The sequence below is a fragment of the Siphateles boraxobius genome, unplaced genomic scaffold (assembly GCF_051911475.1).
Source record: "Siphateles boraxobius isolate OS27281-9 unplaced genomic scaffold, OSU_SipBor_1 87, whole genome shotgun sequence".
Taxonomy (NCBI): Eukaryota; Metazoa; Chordata; class Actinopteri; order Cypriniformes; family Leuciscidae; genus Siphateles; species Siphateles boraxobius.
In genome coordinates this window covers 1,766,634-1,793,458 of record NW_027509216.1, presented here as the reverse complement: position 1 = coordinate 1,793,458, position 26,825 = coordinate 1,766,634, and the positions used below count along the sequence as shown (strand labels likewise).

General features: G+C 40.3%; 20 non-coding genes across 20 annotated transcripts; 14 read left to right on the top strand and 6 right to left on the bottom strand.

Annotated features, from left to right (window-relative positions):
• The first annotated feature begins 9,584 nt into the window (after positions 1-9,584).
• On the top strand, positions 9,585-9,657 carry trnar-acg (transfer RNA arginine (anticodon ACG)). Its single transcript has one exon. It is a non-coding gene; the product is annotated as a tRNA-Arg (tRNA).
• A 404-nt stretch (positions 9,658-10,061) lies between these two features.
• Positions 10,062-10,133, top strand: trnae-uuc (transfer RNA glutamic acid (anticodon UUC)). The gene has a single exon. It is a non-coding gene; the product is annotated as a tRNA-Glu (tRNA).
• Positions 10,134-10,595: 462 nt separating this feature from the next.
• trnae-cuc (transfer RNA glutamic acid (anticodon CUC)) lies at positions 10,596-10,667 on the bottom strand. Its single transcript has one exon. It is a non-coding gene; the product is annotated as a tRNA-Glu (tRNA).
• Positions 10,668-11,199: 532 nt separating this feature from the next.
• trnay-gua (transfer RNA tyrosine (anticodon GUA)) lies at positions 11,200-11,286 on the top strand. The gene is given in 2 exon segments: positions 11,200-11,236; positions 11,251-11,286. It is a non-coding gene; the product is annotated as a tRNA-Tyr (tRNA).
• A 115-nt stretch (positions 11,287-11,401) lies between these two features.
• trnae-cuc (transfer RNA glutamic acid (anticodon CUC)) lies at positions 11,402-11,473 on the bottom strand. The gene has a single exon. It is a non-coding gene; the product is annotated as a tRNA-Glu (tRNA).
• A 1,071-nt stretch (positions 11,474-12,544) lies between these two features.
• Positions 12,545-12,617, top strand: trnar-acg (transfer RNA arginine (anticodon ACG)). The gene has a single exon. It is a non-coding gene; the product is annotated as a tRNA-Arg (tRNA).
• Positions 12,618-13,018: 401 nt separating this feature from the next.
• trnae-uuc (transfer RNA glutamic acid (anticodon UUC)) lies at positions 13,019-13,090 on the top strand. The gene has a single exon. It is a non-coding gene; the product is annotated as a tRNA-Glu (tRNA).
• Positions 13,091-13,194: 104 nt separating this feature from the next.
• trnay-gua (transfer RNA tyrosine (anticodon GUA)) lies at positions 13,195-13,281 on the top strand. The gene is given in 2 exon segments: positions 13,195-13,231; positions 13,246-13,281. It is a non-coding gene; the product is annotated as a tRNA-Tyr (tRNA).
• Positions 13,282-13,396: 115 nt separating this feature from the next.
• Positions 13,397-13,468, bottom strand: trnae-cuc (transfer RNA glutamic acid (anticodon CUC)). Its single transcript has one exon. It is a non-coding gene; the product is annotated as a tRNA-Glu (tRNA).
• Positions 13,469-16,287: 2,819 nt separating this feature from the next.
• Positions 16,288-16,360, top strand: trnar-acg (transfer RNA arginine (anticodon ACG)). Its single transcript has one exon. It is a non-coding gene; the product is annotated as a tRNA-Arg (tRNA).
• A 401-nt stretch (positions 16,361-16,761) lies between these two features.
• Positions 16,762-16,833, top strand: trnae-uuc (transfer RNA glutamic acid (anticodon UUC)). The gene has a single exon. It is a non-coding gene; the product is annotated as a tRNA-Glu (tRNA).
• Positions 16,834-16,937: 104 nt separating this feature from the next.
• On the top strand, positions 16,938-17,024 carry trnay-gua (transfer RNA tyrosine (anticodon GUA)). Its single transcript is given in 2 exon segments — positions 16,938-16,974; positions 16,989-17,024. It is a non-coding gene; the product is annotated as a tRNA-Tyr (tRNA).
• Positions 17,025-17,139: 115 nt separating this feature from the next.
• trnae-cuc (transfer RNA glutamic acid (anticodon CUC)) lies at positions 17,140-17,211 on the bottom strand. Its single transcript has one exon. It is a non-coding gene; the product is annotated as a tRNA-Glu (tRNA).
• A 3,293-nt stretch (positions 17,212-20,504) lies between these two features.
• trnae-uuc (transfer RNA glutamic acid (anticodon UUC)) lies at positions 20,505-20,576 on the top strand. The gene has a single exon. It is a non-coding gene; the product is annotated as a tRNA-Glu (tRNA).
• A 104-nt stretch (positions 20,577-20,680) lies between these two features.
• Positions 20,681-20,767, top strand: trnay-gua (transfer RNA tyrosine (anticodon GUA)). The gene is given in 2 exon segments: positions 20,681-20,717; positions 20,732-20,767. It is a non-coding gene; the product is annotated as a tRNA-Tyr (tRNA).
• Positions 20,768-20,882: 115 nt separating this feature from the next.
• On the bottom strand, positions 20,883-20,954 carry trnae-cuc (transfer RNA glutamic acid (anticodon CUC)). Its single transcript has one exon. It is a non-coding gene; the product is annotated as a tRNA-Glu (tRNA).
• Positions 20,955-23,783: 2,829 nt separating this feature from the next.
• trnar-acg (transfer RNA arginine (anticodon ACG)) lies at positions 23,784-23,856 on the top strand. Its single transcript has one exon. It is a non-coding gene; the product is annotated as a tRNA-Arg (tRNA).
• Positions 23,857-24,220: 364 nt separating this feature from the next.
• Positions 24,221-24,292, top strand: trnae-uuc (transfer RNA glutamic acid (anticodon UUC)). Its single transcript has one exon. It is a non-coding gene; the product is annotated as a tRNA-Glu (tRNA).
• A 119-nt stretch (positions 24,293-24,411) lies between these two features.
• Positions 24,412-24,498, top strand: trnay-gua (transfer RNA tyrosine (anticodon GUA)). The gene is given in 2 exon segments: positions 24,412-24,448; positions 24,463-24,498. It is a non-coding gene; the product is annotated as a tRNA-Tyr (tRNA).
• Positions 24,499-24,620: 122 nt separating this feature from the next.
• trnae-cuc (transfer RNA glutamic acid (anticodon CUC)) lies at positions 24,621-24,692 on the bottom strand. The gene has a single exon. It is a non-coding gene; the product is annotated as a tRNA-Glu (tRNA).
• Positions 24,693-26,825: the final 2,133 nt, after the last annotated feature.

Sequence of the window (26,825 nt, the reverse complement as noted above, 5' to 3'; positions counted from 1 at the left end):
ATTCATCCAAACCCGGACCTTCCGTTTGTGGTAGAGGTAGATGCCTCATCTACTGGAGTAGGAGCAGTTCTCTCTCAGCGGCAGGGTGAGCCACCCAAACTCCTTCCATGCGCCTTCTTCTCCAAGAAATTAGCCCCGGCGGAGCGGAACTATGACGTCGGTAACCGAGAGCTGCTGGCCATCAAACTGGCCCTTGAGGAGTGGAGGCACTGGCTGGAGGGAGCTAACCATCAATTCACAGTAATCACCGATCATCGCAACTTGGAGTACTTAAGGGAGGCTAAAAGACTGAACCCTAGACAAGCCCGCTGGGCTCTATTCTTCACACGCTTCAACTTTGTGGTGTCATATCGTCCCGGGAGTAAGAATTGCAAGGCTGATGCACTTTCATGACTCCATCACACCTTGAAGATCTTCATCCCGAACCTATCCTCCCTCCAGCCGTAATCCTCAGTCCAATCGTCTGGGAGGTTGACCAACAGATCGCCCAGGAACTGACACGTCAACCCGCTCCGCCGGGAGGTCCAGAAGGGCGTATTTTCGTACCTCCACATCTACGTACTCCCCTTCTGGACTCCGCTCACTCCCTTCCGGGCTCTGGACATCCGGGTAGCAAGCGTACCCTCTCGCTCCTCAGTCAACGGTACTGGTGGCCGTCCATCTCCAGAGATGTCTCCAGGTTCATCCGCGGTTGTTCAGTCTGTGCCATCACCAATACCCCGAGGAGAGTCCCAGAAGGCAAGCTCGTGCCGTTACCTCTTCCCAGGCGACCATGGTCACACATTGGTGTCGATTTCATGACTGATCTACCCAATTCAGAAGGCTTTACCTGCGTATTCGTTGTTGTGGACAGGTTCTCTAAAGGTTGTAAGCTGATTCCCTTACCTGGTCTTCCCACTGCGTTACAAGCAGCTGAAGCTCTATTCCACAACGTCTTTAGGAACTTCGGCCTCCCAGAGGATATCGTCTCGGATCGGGGACCTCAGTTCATCTCAAGAGTATGGCAAGCCTTCTTCAAACTCCTCGGGGTCACCATCAGCCTTTCCTCAGGCTACCATCCGCAGACTAACGGCCAGACTGAGCGGAAGATTCAGGAGATTGGACGTTACCTGCGGACGTACTGCCATCAGTACCAGGACAGCTGGAACCGTTACCTCCCATGGGCTGAGTATGCCCAAAACTCTCTGCGGCAGAACACCACCGGGCTCACCCCCTTCCAGTGTATCCTTGGTTACCAGCCTCCACTCTTTCCTTGGTCGGGTGAGCCCTCGGAGGTTCCAGCTGTCGACTTCTGGTTCCATCAGAGCGAGGGGGTATGGGACTCAGCTCATGTGCATCTACAGCAGGCAGTACGGAGACACAAGGAACAAGCGGACCGTCACCGACTCGACACCCCTCAGTATCAGCCAGGTCAAAAGGTGTGGTTGTCGACTCGAGACATCCGTCTCCGTCTACCTTGCCGTAAGCTGAGTCCTCGATTCATCGGACCATTCACCATCCAGAGGCAGTTGAACGAAGTGACCTACAGGCTCAATCTTCCCCCTCATTTCAGGATTGCTCCTTCATTCCATGTTTCCTTACTTAAACCCTTCACTGACCCTGTCAGCCCTGTTCCCTCAGATAACCTTCCCACTGACGTACCTCCTCCCGTTCCCGTTGAAGAGGAGCCCATTTATCGAGTCCGCTCTATCATGGATTCTCGGCGGCGAGGTCCTCGGCTGGAGTACCTGGTGGACTGGGAGGACTACGGACCAGAGGAACGTTCCTGGGTCCTGCGAGATGACATCTTGGATCCAACGCTACTCACCCAGTTCCACAGTGATCATCCGGATCGTCCGGCTCCCAGGGGTCGTGGTCGACCTCGCCGCCGGCAGCGCCCGTCTCAGGCGTCAAGAGCCGCCTCGGGAGGGGGGGGTACTGTCAGGGTTACATCATCCAGATCACCATCTCCGCCCACTCGTTCCCTTTCACCCAACCAGACTTTTCCCCGTTCATTATCCCCTGAGTACTAATCACCGTCACCTGTGTCCCATCAACCATATGGACTATAAAACACTCACCTTCACTGCAGTCACTTGTCTGGTCTCGTCATTCCATGGCTCACAGACTTCCCGATCACTTACCTTCTACTTACCGTCGCTTCACTCATCTTGGATCAACCCATCCGTACCAGCCATCGCCACGCCACCTGCAAGAGAGGGAAAGAAAGAGAGAGACTTAAAACCACAGCTAAGCTTCATTGAACTTTCTATGTTACTTCTTCTCACCTGTTATCTCCGACCGCAATCCTTCTGCAAAATAAACACTGATAACTTACCATCTTGTCTGATTCCTCTGTGATCCGTGACAATATGCACTAGTTTTTATAATTTCCAATTCATTTTATAATGTACTAAGAAGAATAGTTAATCCATTCTTTTCACTACTCCCCTTTATAGACCCAAAAGGTTCAAAACACTGGTTGAAAACACAAAGGTTGTCAAACTGCAAATAAACAACATAAAAAAAAATAATAAGACCCATAATAATCCACTTTAAGTCTCTCCATGAATTCATCCTTCAGTTTACAATCACCATCTTAATTATATAACATCTTATACTTTTTTTTTTACTCTTTTCAAAAATAGAAATAAAATAAAACAAATTCAAATCATCATTTCAATCATTATTTTACCCCTAAAATATAGAATTGTTCCCCATTCTGCTAAATGCATTCCTTATCTTTATATCACGTTAATCCCTGTTAATCATACTCAATGCCTTTATTATTATTTAATTTTTTTTATCTGAAACATCATTTTTCATACCATTTCAACTTGATTTGACTTAACAGGTGTTAATAAATAGTTCCATAAATTCTATCAGAAATTTTATTTTCATAACATACATTTATCTACTATATTTCTTCTCCTATTTCCATATTTCCCTACATGCCAGTTCCTTCTGCATCACTTTCCTCTTCCATTGAGTCTCTCACCACTGTCAGCCTAGTGACACTTAAAGTTCCCTCGTTAACTACTTCTCACAGTATTGCTCTATCAAATGGTTAGTCTGACGATCCAAAAAATATAATCAGTATTGTCTCAGTCCCACTTATCTTTACAGTTTTACAGAAACCAAAATATTATGTTACTCAGATCCCAGCCCACAGCCATATAGCTGCTTTCTCTTTTTACCTTTATTAAATTGTAGTTTTCTTAGACATCTAATGTCATACATACATTTAATGGATTGAGAAACAAAACCTTTTCTTTTTAGAAGTTATATTCACTCCTCCTTTGTTCGCCCTCCGGCCTTTCAATAGAAATGAGGGAGCTCACTCTGGATAATTTGGATAGTGACTTAGCCAATGTGTCACTTTGTCTCTCTGCCGTCAAGTCTATATATACATATATATATATATTTTTTTTTCCTACGTTTATCCTTATGATCCCACCTAGTTGTCTATTTAAATTTAGACCCTCAGTTGAATTTAGACAAGAGTTTTACCCCAGTATGTATGGCAATCTTCTTTACAATTCCAATTTATATAAAATACTAATCCAGAGAGTAATTCAGTTCAATATCATAAATGACAAAAGCATTCATAATTACCAATAGCAGACAGAGCTGGAGAACCACTCCAATTAAAGCTCGTCCCATGTTCTGCATTGTATTTTCATCAGATTGACTTAGAATTATCAACTTTTTTAAAGTTGGTCATTTCACTTAACCCATCTGTAATGATAAAACACTAATTCCAGAGGTTAATGACACAATATCCTCAAAATCAGGAAATAATAGTACCCCAAACTAATGCATACAAGACATAAAGTGCTGTCACCATCACACGCACTCATACTAGACACACATATGTTAACTGTTCATTTTCAATGTTCATTTTTCTTTATATTATTGCTAAAAGATTTAAATTTTAAATACGATTTTAAACTTCCCATTTTCCTGTAGCTTCTACCTAATTTTACATGGTCTCTTAACCAGTTTCAAAGCATGCCTGTTCATTATTCATTAGAATTTAACGAGGTCAGCTGGGTTGTTTTGTTTCATTATCATTATTTTGCTTCAGCTTGCTCTAGCAGGCCGATGACAGAAAGACAGACACAGTTACCATCCCTTCCTCCGCTCAAGCAGTCTCCCTCACTATAAATAAATTTCTAAGACTGTAACTTATATAAAATGTAATATTAAATTTGTTACAATAATCTTTGACCATTCACCTTTGTTATCCAGACTTTTCTTAAATCAAAAGCTGTCTTCATCTTTAGCCACCACCATGTCTAACGACCTTCAAGAGTTAAAACTATGTTATAGACATATTAGTTCAAAATCAACACTATGATTTTCCTTGCCCGTAAGGCAACCGACATCAAAAAGTTTTATTACTGTCTCCACAACAACTAATGGGAATCACTTCATGGAATCAGCTGGCCACTCCCGCTAATCATTTATCTTTAATTTTATTCTCTTCAGGGTGTCGTCCCCTGGCATAGTTGCAGACACTTGTCACAATGAAAAACAAGCCATACAATCAATGCGGTTTCTGGTGAGTGGTATAGAGGAACTAACATTTCTGGGTCAGACTGCCGTAAAGTTAATTTTAACCTCACAGCGCATCTCACCTCTCAATGCTCTGCTGACCCCGGTGGCCTCAAGTAATCAGCGCTCAACTGTCATACCTTTCTCACAAATAACAACTCCATCCGGAGTTTTCCAGTGTTCGTGACCCCCTGCGTTGGGCTGTCCCCTGGCCAGGAAGATCATCCCGTCATTGAGTAGCCACTCGTACACACGTACTCACTGGTGACCAGTCATTCCCAATAGAATCAGTTTTCTTCAACAGAACTCAGCTGTTTTCTGGAGCTTAGGAAAGGCACGTTCAAGAGTCACCAGAGCCATTCCGATTGCCTAATAGTGTTCACAGGGAGACAGGTTAATAACAACAGTATTTAATCACTTAAATCCATTAACTATCTTAAAAGCAGCAACCTAGCTACTCAGTGGATTTACATCACAACCGTACATTCAGTGTACATTTCCGTCGGCCCCGCCCCCGTTTCATGGTGGGGACTAAGATCAGACAAAGAAGTTACTGGTCCTAAAATAACCTAATCAAAGATGTCACTACAAATAGCTTATCACTTATGACACCGACTCAGGTAACAGCTTTTAGCTGACATTGAATGAGAGAGAGACATTGAATGAGAGAGGGACTGGTACACTGCACTCTCATGAACGTCTAACTTTATCTACCATCTTTTAACTCTATCCAAGCTTAAGGCATCTTTGCCAGATATTACATACGGTTTCAAATAAACATATTATTAATATTTGTCTTTTGCCCACACCTCAGGAAATTTAGGCATTACAAATTTCCACTCAGATTGAGTCTGTTGCACTGGCAGTTTCAGCCAGAGCACACATCAGATTCAGATAAGCAAACTGTTTCATTACAGCCAATAACAACCTTATCTTTTGAAAGCAAAACATCAGCTTCTAGTTCTTTCATGGTCAACTTTTCAAGCTGTTTGTTTAATCAGCATTTAGCAACTGTTAATCCAGTACTGCTTCTGCTTATTTGTTCTTACATAAAAATAATTATTCTAGTTCTCAATAACGTTTCACATTTCTCAATCTCAATTTTAATTGTCAAGTTCTCAACCATAGTTTAATATTTGACTTTAGTTTTCTCTTGGAGTTTATCAATCTCCAATTAGGATTCACACTATAAGTTTGACGAGGCAAGCACTCTCTGCTTGTGATACTTTTGCAGTTATTGTAAATCATATGTGAGATTAGTCTCTATATCATCTAAAACCTTTTTAAAATGTTTAATTACAACATAATCATCCTTTTAGTTACTTTGATAAATTTTGCAACTCACATCTGTTGGAGTCATTAATTTTACATCAACCTGTATTCATCAATTCACTTATAAAAATTACTATTATAGAATTACTATTATAGATATTTTCTTCAAAAGGATTCACTTTAAGACTTCAATCTTTTGACCTTTTTATCTCTTATTTCTCAGACGAAAAATGTCACTGTCGTCATTTAAACACTGATCTACTTTCAAACCAATATTATTACCAAAAATGTGTTGTCATTTTATCACATTTTAAACACTTTCTCGGTGGGCATTTACAGTTACGTATTAAATGGTCCTGATGACCACCATTAAAACACTCTCGGCTCCAACTTACTGCACACCCTTGAATCAGTGTGTGTCCCATTCAGGAATGCAAACAGAGCCACTGATTAAGCAGTTCTCTGTATTCTTTTACAGTCCACCAGTGGCTGATTTAATCATAATATTCCAATCATAATCTTCATCATTATTATTGGCAGAACATTAATTTTCATAAGCTGCAAAATATTCTAAGTTGTTTTCACAAAGTGTCTGTTTAACTTTAGTCACACTTGTCCAAGGAAATGATCTTCGACCCATAATTTAATATACTTGCTTTTTGTAATCATCGTAAGCAATACAAGGCTAAACATTTTAATTTTTCAGTTTCTTTGTTTGTTTGTAGCCAGTCAAGTTGCTTTTTAAATTTCCAAACAGAAGCAAAACTTATCAAGACAACCATTTACTTAATAATTTCTGCAAATTTCTCTGAAGTGAGGGCTTCAGAGCACAGCTGCTTACAGCGTTCGCTCTTTTGTCTCACTATTAGTTTCAGGACTGTTCAGGTTACTGATCAAGTTACTCAGTTTGTCTGCCATATCTTAATAACAGTTCAAACTCACCTGAAGTCATTGCAGAAATGGAGGCGGCGAGGCTTCTCCGTGATGAAACTGCAGAGTATACTCCAAAATCACAGTTACATATACTGGTCCATGCCAATTTGGGTCACAACTTTTTTTTTCTTTTTTTTTCTCTCGGGATCGTTCCTGATGCATCCCTGGCAAACAACCCTATTTTTGTTAGTATCCCTAACTGCCTGATTCACTAAATTCGGGGATCCCCTATCTGAGATGGAAGAGATTGAGCAGGTTTACGGTGCCACTGGACCTCCCGTCCAGGGACGTACTCTGCTGGGGTGGTGCTACACCATTATTGCCAGCTGGGCCCCCACAGAGCACGCTTCGCTTGCGCTGTCTGCTGCCGTTACCCTTAACGACGCTTTCAGCGACTTCTTATCCTCTCAGCAGTAGGCCTACAACTTACTCCTTCACTCGCCTCATCGGAGTGAAGGCTACTTACTCCTTCACTCGCCTCATCGGAGTGAAGGCTCTCCCGCTCTCCTTCAAAATCTCTTCCAGTCAGACAGCCCTAACAATTAATAAAAGCTTACTACCTTGTGTGTTGATTTGCCAGAGATGTCACCACGGAATGATTGCCCGCCGCATCCTCCACCAAACTGTAAGGGGTGTACAGTTAAAGACCCAGAACCAGATATGAAGAATGAAGACCCAGAGTCAGAATTATAAAAAATTAAAGAAAATATTTACTGAAGATAGTTTGCAGTTTCATCAGCAGAAGTCAGCTTCAATACTCGCACAGGAGTTCGTAGGCCGCCCCGCTTACAGTTACAAAGATCACAGCAGTTATACGATTTCCAAGGTCTAAGCTACGTCATTGCTTACAGGATGAATGATTCTCATTGGCTATGAAATAGATAAACACAGTAATTTTCCACACATATACAGATAGACTGAAGCATATCTCCATCGATTATGCAGCTGAAGTAAGGCACGTCATGACCTTCCAGGTCGCAGATTTGGGTTGCTGGGCGCCAGTATGTCCAGAACAACAACTCAGTCAATCTCCAATAATGCCAGTGGTTCCTTAACCTGTAACCAAGAAGACTAACACACACACCGACACACAGCTTTTCCAAGGTTGAATTTGGCCAGGCTCTCACTATAAATAGGAGAGTCCTCTCAAAACATAAAGATAATGCGTTCTTTCTCTGAAGGATAGCTTAACTTTAGTCTAACTGGAAAGAAAGGCTTTAACGAAGAAATGGCCCCTTAAACTATTGGCTTCAATGACCCCTATATGTTTTAACACATTGAAGACCTTTCTCAAACACAAAACAAGTCCCTATTTCATTTCTGGAAGCTGTGTTAAATAAGCAAGCACTGCATTCAGATATCAAATACAGACATTAAAGAATACATGAAAAGAACATTTCAGTAATCACAATGGTAACTTATATGAATAAAGCAAAATCTCCAGAGAAGTCATTCAACTCATTTGATATTTAGAAGGAAAAATATTGATTAATACCTTAATTATAATCAATCATTACATATACATTGAAGCAGCAGTGGATTCCAATCCACCCCCTTCACAGTAAAACATGATCCACTAAGTCAAACGCTTTTGTCAAATCAAAAAATAAGGCCGCACAATATTGTCTATAATCGAGAGCAGTAATTAAATCATTAGTGACTAATGTAGTAGCTGTTATCGTACTATGGCCCGCTCTAAATCCTGACTGAAATGCGTTGTAAATATCATGGCTAAGTAGATATTCTTTCATTTGATCATTTATAATAGATTCAACAACTTTTGCTTAAACCCGTAATTTAGAAACCGGACGATAATTATTCAAATCGGAAGGATCGCCTCCTTTTAATAAAGGCATAACCATAGCCGATTTCCAAGATGGCGGAATTACATTAGTGGATAGACTCAAATTAAAAATCGATGCAATAGGTTCGGCAATAATATCTGCTGACAATTTTTAAAAAAATTGGTTCAATTTGGTCAGACCCACCTGATTTCTTAGTCTAAATTTCGGCGTAGTTTATGAACTTGGGACGGCAATACAGGGGCAAAAGAAAATAAATCTGATGCACTATTAGTCAACTCATCAGTTCTCTGTTCATCAAGGACCAACGAATTGTCTGTTATCAAACCAGCTGAAATAAAATGACTATTAAACGTATTAACAATATCAGCCTTGTCTGTAATCAATCTTTGATTCAATTTTAAAACTTTTGGAAGATTAGAGGATGTATTTGATCCTATAAAAGATTTCGTTAATTTCCAAAATTTAGAAGGACAATTCATGTTATCATTAATCAGGTTTAAATAATACTGACTCTTCGAACTTTATATTAATTTTGTACACTTATTTCGTAATAATCTATATTGAGACCAGTCCTCCTCACCATTTCTTTTCTTTGCTTTAGACCAAGCCACGTTTCTTTGCTTAATAAGATTAGAGACGGATTCATTGAAACAAGGATTATTTCTACCTCTCACCCGAAATCTACGTAAAGGAGCATGTTTATCACAAATTTCTAGAAAGATAGATTTGAAATAATCCCAAGCATCAACCACATCAGGTATAATTGAAACCAACTGTAAATCACTATTATATACATCATGCAAAAAAGCCTGTACATTAAAAATTTTAAATTAACGTTTAAGATTTGAATTGAGAATTGAGATCCCCAACATGTGAGGCCTCCATCTTGAAGGTTTTTTTTGCAGGCCCCTCATCTGACCCCTTCCTGATGTTGGCTCCAGGTCTGTTAATAGCATGAGAAAAAGTAGATGTCATCACAGGCCTCTGCCCAGTCGAACACCAACACGTGGCGTGTAAGCTCAAGGACACCTGATCAGTGGGCCAGTGGCGCAATGGATAACGCGTCTGACTACGGATCAGAAGATTCTAGGTTCGACTCCTGGCTGGCTCGCTCTGCCTCTTATACTATGCTGTCAGCCCTTAGCTGTTTTCTTATCCCATAGTTTTTGTTATTATAATTAATGGATTGGTTGAGAAATATTAAAAATTGACAGTCCAACAATAGGCTGCTTTGTCAGTAGGATAACGGTTACAATACAATACTATGCGTCTTTTAAAATGCATTGCATGAGTACTGTCAGAAGGACCATTGCCCTTTACGACCAGTTTGTAGTGTCTATTATACCATCGCAAGAATGGGAGGAAACTGAACCCCTCGTGAGGCAAATGAGAGCTCCCTCTGTTGAGCCTGATGAAATTGAATTCAGTAAACAATCCCTTCGGATCATTCCCATGTTCTTAAAGGGGACGGTCACACACTAAAAGTAAAAGGGTCTGCTCCAGGCATAAGGAAGATCCCATATGGTCTAGCGGTCAGGATTCCTGGTTTTCACCCAGGCGGCCCGGGTTCGACTCCCGGTATGGGAAGATCGGGTTGTCTTTGCATCACTTAATCGAAACAACCAGCATGTATGTCTGTAGCAGTTTTAGCCAGTGGCGGAGATTCAGCAACCTGATATGTTGAGGTTCTGTCCCCAATCAGTGTGCCTTTGATAGCTGAGCTGGAAGAGCGGAGGACTGTGGGCAAGTTGGCAATACTTAGGTCGCTGGTTCTACTCCGGCTCGAAGGAGTTCTTTTTCAAACATAAACATTTCCTTGGCCCTGCTTCTCGACGAGGGCGTCAGCGCTTGAGTTCGTAGTTCGCCATTTTACAATCACGACCGCCGGTGGTGGGCAAAAAATTAGGTCGCTGGTTCAACTCCGGCTCGAAGGAGTTATTTTTCACACATAAACATTTCCTTGGCCCTGCTTCTCGACGAGGGCGTCAGCGCTTGAGTTCGTAGTTCGCCATTTTACAATCACGACCGCCAGTGGTGGGCAAAAGCTCATTCCCTGACCGGGAATCGAACCCAGGCCGCGGCGGTGAGAGCGCCGAATCCTAACCACTAGACCACCAGGGAAAGTCTGCTGACGACTTGCCCTCAAGCCTGACGATCGCCTCTACCAGATTTTGCAACAAGACCACTAATACTTGTATTTTCCTCCAGGAGAGGAGACGTCACTGACCCTGGCAAACTGACAAACTGTCACAGACTCTGTAGGAATATCCTAACCACACCACAACTTGCCATGAAAACAAAGCAACCGAGATCCCCAACATGTGAGTCCTCCATCTCGAAGGATTTTAACGCAGTTTTTTGCAGACGTCTCTTACCCTGGATCCCGGTTCTTCCGCTGAGAAACTGTCACAGACTCTGTAGGAATATCCTAATAACACTCCAACTTGCCATAAAAACAGGCAGAAGGAAGATCCCATATGGTCTAGCGGTCAGTTTTCACCCAGGCGGCCCGGGTTCGACTCCCGGTATGGGAAGATCGGGTTGTCTTTGCATCACTTAATCGAAACAACCAGCATGTATGTCTGTAGCAGTTTTAGCCAGTGGCGGAGATTCAGCAACCTGATATGTTGAGGTTCTGTCTACAATCAGTGTGCCTTCGATAGCTCAGCTGGAAGAGCGGAGGACTGTAGGTGGCAAGTTGGCAATCCTTAGGTTGCTGGTTCAACTCCGGCTCGAAGGAGTTCTTTTTCACACATAAACTTTTCCTTGGCCCTGCTTCTCGACGAGGGTGTCAGCGCTTGAGTTCGTAGTTCGCCATTTTACAATCACGGCCGCCGGTGGTGGGCAAAAACTCATTCCCTGACCGGGAATCGAACCCGGGCCGCGGCGGTGAGAGCGCCGAATCCTAACCACTAGACCACCAGGGAAAGTCTGTTGACGACTTGCCCTCAAGCCTGACTGTGGCCTTTACCCGATTTTGCAGCAAGACCACTAATACTTGTATTTTACTCCAGGAGAGGAGACATCACCGACCCTGGCAAACTGACAAACTGTCACAGACTCTGTAGGAATATCCTAACAACACCACAACTTGCCATGAAAACAAAAACAATAAGATCGCCAACCTGCATCTCAGCGCTACATTCAAAGGAGGAATTGTTTCAGGAGGGACAGTAGCTTGAAATTCATTCCACAGCCATGGAGCATAGTAGGAGAAAGATGATTTACCATGCTCGGAATGTACCCTAGGTACTACTAATTTAATCCCATTAGATGATCTAGTGCTATAGTTCTTTCTACATAAACATAGAAGACTAGTAATGTAATTTGGAAGTCTACCCATCAATGTCTTTACAATAAATTCTAACATATGGGATTTCCTTCTTTGATATAAAGAGGACCAACCCAAATAGTTGTGCAGCAAACAATGACAATTCATGTTATCATTAATCAGGTTTAAATAATACTGACTCTTCGAACTTTATATTAATTTTGTACACTTATTTTGTAATAATCTATATTGAGACCAGTCCTCCTCACCATTTGTTTTCTTTGCTTTAGACCAAGCCACGTTTCTTTGCTTAATAAGATTAGAGACGGATTGATTGAACCAAATATTATTTCTACCTCTCACCCGAAATCTACGTAAAGGAGCATGTTTATCACAAATTTCTAGAAAGATAGATTTGAAATAATCCCAAGCATCAACCACATCAGGTATAATTGAAACCAACTGTAAATCCCTATTATATACATCATGCAAAAAAGCCTGTACATTAAAATTTTTAAATTGACGTTTAAGATTTGAATTGAGAATTGAGATCCCCAACATGTGAGGCCTCCATCTTGAAGGTTTTTGTAGCAGGCCCCTCATCTGACCCCTTCCTGATGTTGGGTCCAGGTCTGTTAATAGCATGAGAAAAAGTAGATGTCATCACAGGCCTCTGCCCAGTCGAACACCAACACGTGCTGTGTAAGCTCACTTACACCTGATCAGTGGGCCAGTGGCGCAATGGATAACGCGTCTGACTACGGATCAGAAGATTCTAGGTTCGACTCCTGGCTGGCTCGCTCTGCCTCTTATACTATGCTGTCAGCCCTTAGCCGTTTTCTTATCCCATAGTTTTTGTTATTATTATTATTGGATTGGTTGAGAAATATTAAAAATTGACAGTCCAACAATAGGCTGCTTTGTCAGTAGGATAACGGTTACCATACAATACTATGTGTCTTTTAAAATGCATTGCATGAGTACTGTCACAAGGACCTTGCTTTACGACCAGTTTGTAGTGTCTATTATACCATCGCAAGAATGGGAGGAAACTGAACCACTCGTGAGGCAAATGAGAGCTCCCTCTGTTGAGCCTGATGAAATTGAATTCAGTAAACAATCCCTTCGGATCATTCCCATGTTCTTAAAGGGGTCGGTCACACACTAAAATTAAAAGGGTCTGCTCCAGGCAGAAGGAAGATCCCATATGGTCTAGCGGTCAGGATTCCTGGTTTTCACCCAGGCGGCCCGGGTTCGACTCCCGGTATGGGAAGATCGGGTTGTCTTTGCATCACTTAATCGAAACAACCAGCAGTTTTAGCCAGTGGCGGAGATTCAGCAACCTGATATGTTGAGGTTCTGTCTCCAATCAGTGTGCCTTCGATAGCTCATCTGGAAGAGCGGAGGACTGTAGGTGGCAAGTTGGCAATCCTTAGGTCGCTGGTTCAACTCCGGCTCGAAGGAGTTCTTTTTCACACATAAACTTTTCCTTGGCCCTGCTTCTCGACGAGGGTGTCAGCGCTTGAGTTTGTAGTTCGCCATTTTACAATCACGGCCGCCGGTGGTGGGCAAAAACTCATTCCCTGACCGGGAATCGAACCCGGGCCGCGGCGGTGAGAGCGCCGAATCCTAACCACTAGACCACCAGGGAAAGTCTGTTGACGACTTGCCCTCAAGCCTGACTGTGGCCTTTACCCGATTTTGCAGCAAGACCACTAATACTTGTATTTTACTCCAGGAGAGGAGACATCACCGACCCTGGCAAACTGACAAACTGTCACAGACTCTGTAGGAATATCCTAACAACACCACAACTTGCCATGAAAACAAAAACAATAAGATCGCCAACCTGCATCTCGAAGGTTTTTAAAGCAGTTTTTTGCAGACGTCTGTGGCCCTGGATCCCAGTTCTTCCACCGAGAAACTGTCACAGGCTCTGTAGTAATGTCCTAACAACACCACAACTTAACATTTATTTTATTTTATTTCCTTTATTTTTCCAGGAAGGTCCCATTGAGATTAAAAGAAATCCCTTCCTCCAGGGAGTCCTGGCCAAGATGGCCACACTACAAATCACACACAAACACATATAAAACATTCCAGAAAGTCAGGGCACAACATTCATCATAAATCAAGTAAAACAACAGCATGATTCAATCATTGTATGCTGCAGTAAATTTTTTAATACATTCAAAGGAGGAATTGTTTCAGGAGGGACAGTAGCTTGAAATTCATTCCACAGCCATGGAGCATAGTAGGAGAAAGATGATTTACCATGCTCGGAATGTACCCTAGGTACTACTAATTTAATCCCATTAGATGATCTAGTGCTATAGTTCTTTCTACATAAACATAGAAGACTAGTAATGTAATTTGGAAGTCTACCCATCAATGTCTTTACAATAAATTCTAACATATGGGATTTCCTTCTTTGATATAAAGAGGACCAACCCAAATAGTTGTGCAGCAAACAATGATGAGTACGTGAACAAGAATTTGTTATAAAACGCAGTGCAGCATGATAAACGCCATCCAGCCTTTTCAATAAATATGTAGACGCATGCATGTAAACAACATCACCATAGTCTAAAATAGGTAAAATAGTACTCTGTATTATTCTCTTTCTAGCTATAAAGGAAAAACATTTTTTTTCCCGAAAAAGAAAACCCAGTCTTGGTTTAAGCCTTTTCACCAAGTAATTAATGTGAACATCAAAGGCTAACTTCTCATCGAGCCATATTCCTACATATTTATAAGTTGGTACTCTTTCTATATGTAAACCCTCAATAGTCAGAATAGGCATAACAGTAGACATAGAACGGCTACGTGTAAAAAGAATATACTTCGTTTTATTTACATTTAAAACTAATTTTAGTTTCAACAAAGTAAGCTGAAAAGTATAAAAAGAATCCTTAAGAATTTCAATAGCCTGAGACACAGAGGATACAGTGGAGTAAATAATTGTATCGTCAGCATAAAAATGTAGCTTTGCGGATTGTATTCTCTGCCCCAATTCATTAATAAAAATAGAAAAAAGAAATGGTGCCAATAAAGAACCTTGCGGGACACCCTTCCTGACTATTACCATGGATGAGGTGTAATTATCTACAGCAACACATTGAGTTCTATCCGATAAATAATTTTTAAACCAACTCACAGCCGAATTATCGAGGCCAACACTTTTAAGCCTCCGTAACAGTAAAACATGATCCACTAAGTCAAACGCTTTTGTCAAATAAAAAAATAAGGCCGCACAATGTTGTCTATTATCGAGAGCAGTAATTAAATCATGTAGTAGCTGTTATCGTACTATGGCCCGCTCTAAATCCTGACTGAAATGCGTTGTAAATATCATGACTAAGTAGATATTCTTTCATTTGATCATTTATAATAGATTCAAAAACTTTTGCTAAAACCGGTAATTTAGAAATCGGACGATAATTATTCAAATCGGAAGGATCGCCTCCTTTTAATAAAGGCATAACCATAGCCGATTTCCAAGATGGCGGAATTACATTAGTGGATAGACTCAAATTAAAAATCGATGCAATAGGTTCGGCAATAATATCTGCTGACAATTTTTAAAAAATTGGTTCAATTTGGTCAGACCCACCTGATTTCTTACAGTCTAAATTTCGGAGTAGTTTACGAACTTGGGACGGCAATACAGGGGCAAAAGAAAATAAATCTGATTCACTATTAGTCAACTCATCAGTTCTCTGTTCATCAAGGACCAAGGAATTGTCTGTTATCAAACCAGCTGAAATAAAATTACTATTAAACGTATTAACAATATCAGCCTTGTCTGTAATCAATCTTTGATTCAATTTTAAAACTTTTGGAAGATTAGTGGATGTATTTGATCCTATAAAAGATTTCGTTAATTTCCAAAATTTAGAAGGACAATTCATGTTATCATTAATCAGGTTTAAATAATACTGACTCTTCGAACTTTATATTAATTTTGTACACTTATTTTGTAATAATCTATATTGAGACCAGTCCTCCTCACCATTTGTTTTCTTTGCTTTAGACCAAGCCACGTTTCTTTGCTTAATAAGATTAGAGACGGATTGATTGAACCAAATATTATTTCTACCTCTCACCCGAAATCTACGTAAAGGAGCATGTTTATCACAAATTTCTAGAAAGATAGATTTGAAATAATCCCAAGCATCAACCACATCAGGTATAATTGAAACCAACTGTAAATCCCTATTATATACATCATGCAAAAAAGCCTGTACATTAAAATTTTTAAATTGACGTTTAAGATTTGAATTGAGAATTGAGATCCCCAACATGTGAGGCCTCCATCTTGAAGGTTTTTGTAGCAGGCCCCTCATCTGACCCCTTCCTGATGTTGGGTCCAGGTCTGTTAATAGCATGAGAAAAAGTAGATGTCATCACAGGCCTCTGCCCAGTCGAACACCAACACGTGCCGTGTAAGCTCACGGACACCTGATCAGTGGGCCAGTGGCGCAATGGATAACGCGTCTGACTACGGATCAGAAGATTCTAGGTTCGACTCCTGGCTGGCTCGCTCTGCCTCTTATACTATGCTGTCAGCACTTAGCCGTTTTCTTATCCCATAGTTTTTGTTATTATTATTATTGGATTGGTTGAGAAATATTAAAAATTGACAGTCCAACAATAGGCTGCTTTGTCAGTAGGATAACGGTTACCATACAATACTATGTGTCTTTTAAAATGCATTGCATGAGTACTGTCACAAGGACCTTGCTTTACGACCAGTTTGTAGTGTCTATTATACCATCGCAAGAATGGGAGGAAACTGAACCACTCGTGAGGCAAATGAGAGCTCCCTCTGTTGAGCCTGATGAAATTGAATTCAGTAAACAATCCCTTCGGATCATTCCCATGTTCTTAAAGGGGTCGGTCACACACTAAAATTAAAAGGGTCTGCTCCAGGCAGAAGGAAGATCCCATATGGTCTAGCGGTCAGGATTCCTGGTTTTCACCCAGGCGGCCCGGGTTCGACTCCCGGTATGGGAAGATCGGGTTGTCTTTGCATCACTTAATCGAAACAACCAGCAGTTTTAGCCAGTGGCGGAGATTCAGCAACCTGATATGTTGAGGTTCTGTCTCCAATCAGTGTGCCTTCGATAGCTCAGCTGGAAGAGCAGAGGACTGTAGGTGGCAAGTTGGCAATCCTTAGGTCGCTGGCTCAACTCCGGCTCGAAGGAGTTCTTTTTCACACATAAACTTTTCCTTGGCCCTGCTTCTCGACGAGGGTGTCAGCGCTTGAGTTCGTAGTTCGCCATTTTACAATCACGGCCGCCGGTGGTGGGCAAAAACTCATTCCCTGACCGGGAATCGAACCCGGGCCGCGGCGGTGAGAGCGCCGAATCCTAACCACTAGACCACCAGGGAAAGTCTGTTGACGACTTGCCCTCAAGCCTGACTGTGGCCTTTACCCGATTTTGCAGCAAGACCACTAATACTTGTATTTTACTCCAGGAGAGGAGACATCACCGACCCTGGCAAACTGACAAACTGTCACAGACTCTGTAGGAATATCCTAACAACACCACAACTTGCCATGAAAACAAAAACAATAAGATCGCCAACCTGCATCTCGAAGGTTTTTAAAGCAGTTTTTTGCAGACGTCTGTGGCCCTGGATCCCAGTTCTTCCACCGAGAAACTGTCACAGGCTCTGTAGTAATGTCCTAACAACACCACAACTTAACATTTATTTTATTTTATTTCCTTTATTTTTCCAGGAAGGTCCCATTGAGATTAAAAGAAATCCCTTCCTCCAGGGAGTCCTGGCCAAGATGGCCACACTACAAATCACACACAAACACATATAAAACATTCCAGAAAGTCAGGGCACAACATTCATCATAAATCAAGTAAAACAACAGCATGATTCAATCATTGTATGCTGCAGTAAATTTTTTAATACATTCAAAGGAGGAATTGTTTCAGGAGGGACAGTAGCTTGAAATTCATTCCACAGCCATGGAGCATAGTAGGAGAAAGATGATTTACCATGCTCGGAATGTACCCTAGGTACTACTAATTTAATCCCATTAGATGATCTAGTGCTATAGTTCTTTCTACATAAACATAGAAGACTAGTAATGTAATTTGGAAGTCTACCCATCAATGTCTTTACAATAAATTCTAACATATGGGATTTCCTTCTTTGATATAAAGAGGACCAACCCAAATAGTTGTGCAGCAAACAATGATGAGTACGTGAACAAGAATTTGTTATAAAACGCAGTGCAGCATGATAAACGCCATCCAGCCTTTTCAATAAATATGTAGACGCATGCATGTAAACAACATCACCATAGTCTAAAATAGGTAAAATAGTACTCTGTATTATTCTCTTTCTAGCTATAAAGGAAAAACATTTTTTTTCCCGAAAAAGAAAACCCAGTCTTGGTTTAAGCCTTTTCACCAAGTAATTAATGTGAACATCAAAGGCTAACTTCTCATCGAGCCATATTCCTACATATTTATAAGTTGGTACTCTTTCTATATGTAAACCCTCAATAGTCAGAATAGGCATAACAGTAGACATAGAACGGCTACGTGTAAAAAGAATATACTTCGTTTTATTTACATTTAAAACTAATTTTAGTTTCAACAAAGTAAGCTGAAAAGTATAAAAAGAATCCTTAAGAATTTCAATAGCCTGAGACACAGAGGATACAGTGGAGTAAATAATTGTATCGTCAGCATAAAAATGTAGCTTTGCGGATTGTATTCTCTGCCCCAATTCATTAATAAAAATAGAAAAAAGAAATGGTGCCAATAAAGAACCTTGCGGGACACCCTTCCTGACTATTACCATGGATGAGGTGTAATTATCTACAGCAACACATTGAGTTCTATCCGATAAATAATTTTTAAACCAACTCACAGCCGAATTATCGAGGCCAACACTTTTAAGCCTCCGTAACAGTAAAACATGATCCACTAAGTCAAACGCTTTTGTCAAATAAAAAAATAAGGCCGCACAATGTTGTCTATTATCGAGAGCAGTAATTAAATCATGTAGTAGCTGTTATCGTACTATGGCCCGCTCTAAATCCTGACTGAAATGCGTTGTAAATATCATGACTAAGTAGATATTCTTTCATTTGATCATTTATAATAGATTCAAAAACTTTTGCTAAAACCGGTAATTTAGAAATCGGACGATAATTATTCAAATCGGAAGGATCGCCTCCTTTTAATAAAGGCATAACCATAGCCGATTTCCAAGATGGTGGAATTACATTAGTGGATAGACTCAAATTAAAAATCGATGCAATAGGTTCGGCAATAATATCTGCTGACAATTTTTAAAAAATTGGTTCAATTTGGTCAGACCCACCTGATTTCTTACAGTCTAAATTTCGGAGTAGTTTACGAACTTGGGACGGCAATACAGGGGCAAAAGAAAATAAATCTGATTCACTATTAGTCAACTCATCAGTTCTCTGTTCATCAAGGACCAAGGAATTGTCTGTTATCAAACCAGCTGAAATAAAATTACTATTAAACGTATTAACAATATCAGCCTTGTCTGTAATCAATCTTTGATTCAATTTTAAAACTTTTGGAAGATTAGTGGATGTATTTGATCCTATAAAAGATTTCGTTAATTTCCAAAATTTAGAAGGACAATTCATGTTATCATTAATCAGGTTTAAATAATACTGACTCTTCGAACTTTATATTAATTTTGTACACTTATTTTGTAATAATCTATATTGAGACCAGTCCTCCTCACCATTTGTTTTCTTTGCTTTAGACCAAGCCACGTTTCTTTGCTTAATAAGATTAGAGACGGATTGATTGAACCAAATATTATTTCTACCTCTCACCCGAAATCTACGTAAAGGAGCATGTTTATCACAAATTTCTAGAAAGATAGATTTGAAATAATCCCAAGCATCAACCACATCAGGTATAATTGAAACCAACTGTAAATCCCTATTATATACATCATGCAAAAAAGCCTGTACATTAAAATTTTTAAATTGACGTTTAAGATTTGAATTGAGAATTGAGATCCCCAACATGTGAGGCCTCCATCTTGAAGGTTTTTGTAGCAGGCCCCTCATCTGACCCCTTCCTGATGTTGGGTCCAGGTCTGTTAATAGCATGAGAAAAAGTAGATGTCATCACAGGCCTCTGCCCAGTCGAACACCAACACGTGCCGTGTAAGCTCACGGACACCTGATCAGTGGGCCAGTGGCGCAATGGATAACGAGTCTGACTACGGATCAGAAGATTCTAGGTTCGACTCCTGGCTGGCTCGCTCTGCCTCTTATACTATGCTGTCAGCCCTTAGCCGTTTTCTTATCCCATAGTTTTTGTTATTATTATTATTGGATTGGTTGAGAAATATTAAAAATTGACAGTCCAACAATAGGCTGCTTTGTCAGTAGGATAACGGTTACCATACAATACTATGTGTCTTTTAAAATGCATTGCATGAGTACTGTCACAAGGACCTTGCTTTACGACCAGTTTGTAGTGTCTATTATACCATCGCAAGAATGGGAGGAAACTGAACCACTCGTGAGGCAAATGAGAGCTCCCTCTGTTGAGCCTGATGAAATTGAATTCAGTAAACAATCCCTTCGGATCATTCCCATGTTCTTAAAGGGGTCGGTCACACACTAAAATTAAAAGGGTCTGCTCCAGGCAGAAGGAAGATCCCATATGGTCTAGCGGTCAGGATTCCTGGTTTTCACCCAGGCGGCCCGGGTTCGACTCCCGGTATGGGAAGATCGGGTTGTCTTTGCATCACTTAATCGAAACAACCAGCAGTTTTAGCCAGTGGCGGAGATTCAGCCACCTGATATGTTGAGGTTCTGTCCCCAATCAGTGTGCCTTCGATAGCTCAGCTGGAAGAGCGGAGGACTGTAGGTGGCAAGTTGGCAATCCTTAGGTCGCTGGTTCAACTCCGGCTCGAAGGAGTTCTTTTTCACACATAAAGTTTTCCTTGGCCCTGCTTCTCGACGAGGGCATCAGCGCTTGAGTTAGTAGTTCGCCATTTTACAATCACGGCCGCCGGTGGTGGGCAAAAACTCATTCCCTGACCGGGAATCGAACCCGGGCCGCAGCGGTGAGAGCGCCGATTCCTAACCACTAGACCACCAGGGAAAGTCTGCTGACGACTTGCCCTCAAGCCGTGCTGTGGCCTTTACCAGATTTTGCAGCAAGACCACTAATACTTGTATTTTACTCCAGGAGAGGAGACGTCACCGACCCTGGCAAACAGACAAACTGTCACAGACTCTGTAGGAATATCCTAACAACACCACAACTCGCCATGAAAACAAAAACAATAAGATCGCCAACATGTGAGGCCTGCATCTCGAAGGTTTTTAAAGCAGTTTTTTGCAGACGTCTGTGGCCCTGGATCCCAGTTCTTCCACTGAGAAACTGTCACAGGCTCTGTAGTAATATCCTAACAACACCACAACTTAACATTTATTTTATTTTATTTCCTTTATTTTTCCAGGAAGGTCCCATTGAGATTAAAAGAAATCTCTTCCTCCAGGGAGTCCTGGCCAAGATGGCCACACTACAAATCACACACAAACACATATAAAACATTCCAGAAAGTCAGGGCACAACATTCATCATAAATCAAGTAAAACAACAGCATGATTCAATCATTGTATGCTGCAGTAAATTTTTTAATACATTCAAAGGAGGAATTGTTTCAGGAGTGACAGTAGCTTGAAATTCATTCCACAGCCATGGAGCATAGTAGGAGAAAGATGATTTACCATGCTCTGAATGTACCCTAGGTACTACTAATTTAATCCCATTAGATGATCTAGTGCTATAGTTCTTTCTACATAAACATAGAAGACTAGTAATGTAATTTGGAAGTCTACCCATCAATGTCTTTACAATAAATTCTAACATATGGGATTTCCTTCTTTGATATAAAGAGGACCAACCCAAATAGTTGTGCAGCAAACAATGATGAGTACGTGAACAAGAATTTGTTATAAAACGCAGTGCAGCATGATAAACGCCATCCAGCCTTTTCAATAAATATGTAGACGCATGCATGTAAACAACATCACCATAGTCTAAAATAGGTAAAATAGTACTCTGTATTATTCTCTTTCTAGCTATAAAGGAAAAACATTTTTTTTCCCGAAAAAGAAAACCCAGTCTTGGTTTAAGCCTTTTCACCAAGTAATTAATGTGAACATCAAAGGCTAACTTCTCATCGAGCCATATTCCTAAATATTTATAAGTTGGTACTCTTTCTATATGTAAACCCTCAATAGTCAGAATAGGCATAACAGTAGACATAGAACGGCTACGTGTAAAAAGAATATACTTCGTTTTATTTACATTTAAAACTAATTTTAGTTTCAACAAAGTAAGCTGAAAAGTATAAAAAGAATCATTAAGAATTTCAATAGCCTGAGACACAGAGGATGCAGTGGAGTAAATAATTGTATCGTCAGCATAAAAATGTAGCTTTGCGGATTGCATTCCCTGCCCCAATTCATTAATAAAAATAGAAAAAAGAAGTGGTGCCAATAAAAAACCTTGCGGGACACCCTTCCTGACTATTACCATGGATGAGGTGTAATTATCTACAGCAACACATTGAGTTCTATCCGATAAATAATTTTTAAACCAACTCACAGCCGAATTATCGAGGCCAACACTTTCAAGCCTCCGTAACAGTAAAACATGATCCACTAAGTCAAACGCTTTTGTCAAATCAAAAAATAAGGCCGCACAATGTTGTCTATTATCGAGAGCAGTAATTAAATCATGTAGTAGCTGTTATCGTACTATGGCCCGCTCTAAATCCTGACTGAAATGCGTTGTAAATATCATGACTAAGTAGATATTCTTTCATTTGATCATTTATAATAGATTCAAAAACTTTTGCTAAAACCGGTAATTTAGAAATCGGACGATAATTATTCAAATCGGAAGGATCGTCTCCTTTTAATAAAGGCATAACCATAGCCGATTTCCAAGATGGCGGAATTACATTAGTGGATAGACTCAAATTAAAAATCGATGCAATAGGTTCGGCAATAATATCTGCTGACAATTTTTTAAAAAAATGGTTCAATTTGGTCAGACTCACCTGATTTCTTACAGTCTAAATTTCGGAGTAGTTTACGAACTTTGGACGGCAATACAGGGGCAAAAGAAAATAAATCTGATTCACTATTAGTCAACTCATCAGTTCTCTGTTCATCAAGGACCAAGGAATTGTCTGTTATCAAACCAGTTGAAATAAAATTACTATTAAACGTATTAACAATATCAGCCTTGTCTGTAATCAATCTTTGATTCAATTTTAAAACTTTTGGAAGATTAGTGGATGTATTTGATCCTATAAAAGATTTCGTTAATTTCCAAAATTTAGAAGGACAATTCATGTTATCATTAATCAGGTTTAAATAATACTGACTCTTCGAACTTTATATTAATTTTGTACACTTATTTCGTAATAATCTATATTGAGACCAGTCCTCCTCACCATTTGTTTTCTTTGCTTTAGACCAAGCCACGTTTCTTTGCTTAATAAGATTAGAGACGGATTGATTGAACCAAATATTATTTCTACCTCTCACCCGAAATCTACGTAAAGGAGCATGTTTATCACAAATTTCTAGAAAAATAGATTTGAAATAATCCCAAGCATCAACCACATCAGGTATAATTGAAACCAACTGTAAATCACTATTATATACATCATGCAAAAAAGCCTGTACATTAAAATTTTTAAATTGACGTTTAAGATTTGAATTGAGAATTGAGATCCCCAACATGTGAGGCCTCCATCTTGAAGGTTTTTGTAGCAGGCCCCTCATCTGACCCCTTCCTGATGTTGGGTCCAGGTCTGTTAATAGCATGAGAAAAAGTAGATGTCATCACAGGCCTCTGCCCAGTCGAACACCAACACGTGCCGTGTAAGCTCACGGACACCTGATCAGTGGGCCAGTGGCGCAATGGATAACACGTCTGACTACGGATCAGAAGATTCTAGGTTCGACTCCTGGCTGGCTCGCTCTGCCTCTTATACTATGCTGTCAGCCCTTAGCCGTTTTCTTATCCCATAGTTTTTGTTATTATTATTATTGGATTGGTTGAGAAATATTAAAAATTGACAGTCCAACAATAGGCTGCTTTGTCAGTAGGATAACGGTTACCATACAATACTATGCGTCTTTTAAAATGCATTGCATGAGTACTGTCACAAGGACCTTGCTTTACGACCAGCTTGTAGTGTCTATTATACCATCGCAAGAATGGGAGGAAACTGAACCCCTCGTGAGGCAAATGAGAGCTCCCTCTGTTGAGCCTGATGAAATTGAATTTAGTAAACAATCCCTTCGGATCATTCCCATGTTCTTAAAGGGCTTGAAGGAAGATCCCATATGGTCTAGCGGTCAGGATTCCTGGTTTTCACCCAGGCGGCCCGGGTTCGACTCCCGGTATGGGAAGATCGGGTTGTCTTTGCATCACTTAATCGAAACAACCAGCATGTATGTCTGAAGCAGTTTTAGCCAGTGGCGGAGATTCAGCCACCTGATATGTTGAGGTTCTGTCCCCAATCAGTGTGCCTTCGATAACTCAGCTGGAAGAGCGGAGGACTGTAGGTGGCAAGTTGGCAATCCTTAGGTCGCTGGTTCAACTCCGGCTCGAAGGAGTTCTTTTTCACACATAAACTTTTCCTTGGCCCTGCTTCTCGACGAGGGCGTCAGCGCTCAGCGCTTGAGTTAGTAGTTCGCCATTTTACAATCACGGCCGCCGGTGGTGGGCAAAAAGTCATTCCCTGACCGGGAATCGAAACCGGGCCGCAGCGGTGAGAGCGCCGAATCCTAACCACTAGACCACCAGGGAAAGTCTGCTGACGACTTGCCCTCAAGCCTGGCTGTGGCCTTTACCCGATTTTGCAGCAAGACCACTAATACTTGTATTTTACTCCAGGAGAGGAGACGTCACCGACCCTGGCAAACTGACAAACTGTCACAGACTCTGTAGGAATATCCTAACAACACCACAACTTGCCATGAAAACAAAAACAATAAGATCGCCAACCTGCATCTCGAAGGTTTTTAAAGCAGTTTTTTGCAGACGTCTGTGGCCCTGGATCCCAGTTCTTCCACTGAGAAACTGTCACAGGCTCTGTAGTAATATCCTAACAACACCCCAACTTAACATTTATTTTATTTTATTTCCTTTATTTTTCCAGGAAGGTCCCATTGAGATTAAAAGAAATCCCTTCCTCCAGGGAGTCCTGGCCAAGATGGCCACACTACAAATCACACACAAACACATATAAAACATTCCAGAAAGTCAGGGCACAACATTCATCATAAATCAAGTAAAACAACAGCATGATTCAATCATTGTATGCTGCAGTAAATTTTTTAATACATTCAAAGGAGGAATTGTTTCAGGAGGGACAGTAGCTTGAAATTCATTCCACAGCCATGGAGCATAGTAGGAACAAGATGATTTACCATGCTCTGAATGTACCCTAGGTACTACTAATTTAATCCCATTAGATGATCTAGTGCTATAGTTCTTTCTACATAAACATAGAAGACTAGTAATGTAATTTGGAAGTCTACCCATCAATGTCTTTACAATAAATTCTAACATATGGGATTTCCTTCTTTGATATAAAGAGGACCAACCCAAATAGTTGTGCAGCAAACAATGATGAGTACGTGAACAAGAATTTGTTATAAAACGCAGTGCAGCATGATAAACGCCATCCAGCCTTTTCAATAAATATGTAGACGCATGCATGTAAACAACATCACCATAGTCTAAAATAGGTAAAATAGTACTCTGTATTATTCTCTTTCTAGCTATAAAGGAAAAACATTTTTTTTTCCCGAAAAAGAAAACCCAGTCTTGGTTTAAGCCTTTTCACCAAGTAATTAATGTGAACATCAAAGGCTAACTTCTCATCGAGCCATATTCCGAAATATTTATAAGTTGGTACTCTTTCTATATGTAAACCCTCAATAGTCAGAATAGGCATAACAGTAGACATAGAACGGCTACGTGTAAAAAGAATATACTTCGTTTTATTTACATTTAAAACTAATTTTAGTTTCAACAAAGTAAGCTGAAAAGTATAAAAAGAATCCTTAAGAATTTCAATAGCCTGAGACACAGAGGATGCAGTGGAGTAAATAATTGTATCGTCAGCATAAAAATGTAGCTATGCGGATTGTATTCCCTGCCCCAATTCATTAATAAAAAAAGAAAAAAGAAGTGGTGCCAATAAAGAACCTTGCGGGACACCCTTCCTGACTATTACCATGGATGAGGTGTAATTATCTACAACAACACATTGAGTTCTATCCGATAAATAATTTTTAAACCAACTCACAGCCGAATTATCGAGGCCAACACTTTTAAGCCTCCGTAACAGTAAAACATGATCCACTAAGTCAAACGCTTTTGTCAAATGAAAAAATAAGGCCGCACAATGTTGTCTAATATCGAGAGCAGTAATTAAATCATGTAGTAGCTGTTATCGTACTATGGCCCGCTCTAAATCCTGACTGAAATGCGTTGTACATATCATGACTAAGTAGATATTCTTTCATTTGATCATTTATAATAGATTCAAAAACTTTTGCTAAAACCGGTAATTTAGAAATCGGACGATAATTATTCAAATCGGAAGGATCGCCTCCTTTTAATAAAGGCATAACCATAGCCGATTTCCAAGATGGTTGAATTATATTAGTGGATAGACTCAAATTAAAAATCGATGCAATAGGTTCGGCAATAATATCTGCTGACAATTTTTAAAAAATTGGTTCAATTTGGTCAGACCCACCTGATTTCTTACAGTCTAAATTTCGGAGTAGTTTACGAACTTGGGACGGCAATACAGGGGCAAAAGAAAATAAATCTGATTCACTATTAGTCAACTCATCAGTTCTCTGTTCATCAAGGACCAAGGAATTGTCTGTTATCAAACCAGCTGAAATAAAATTACTGTTAAAC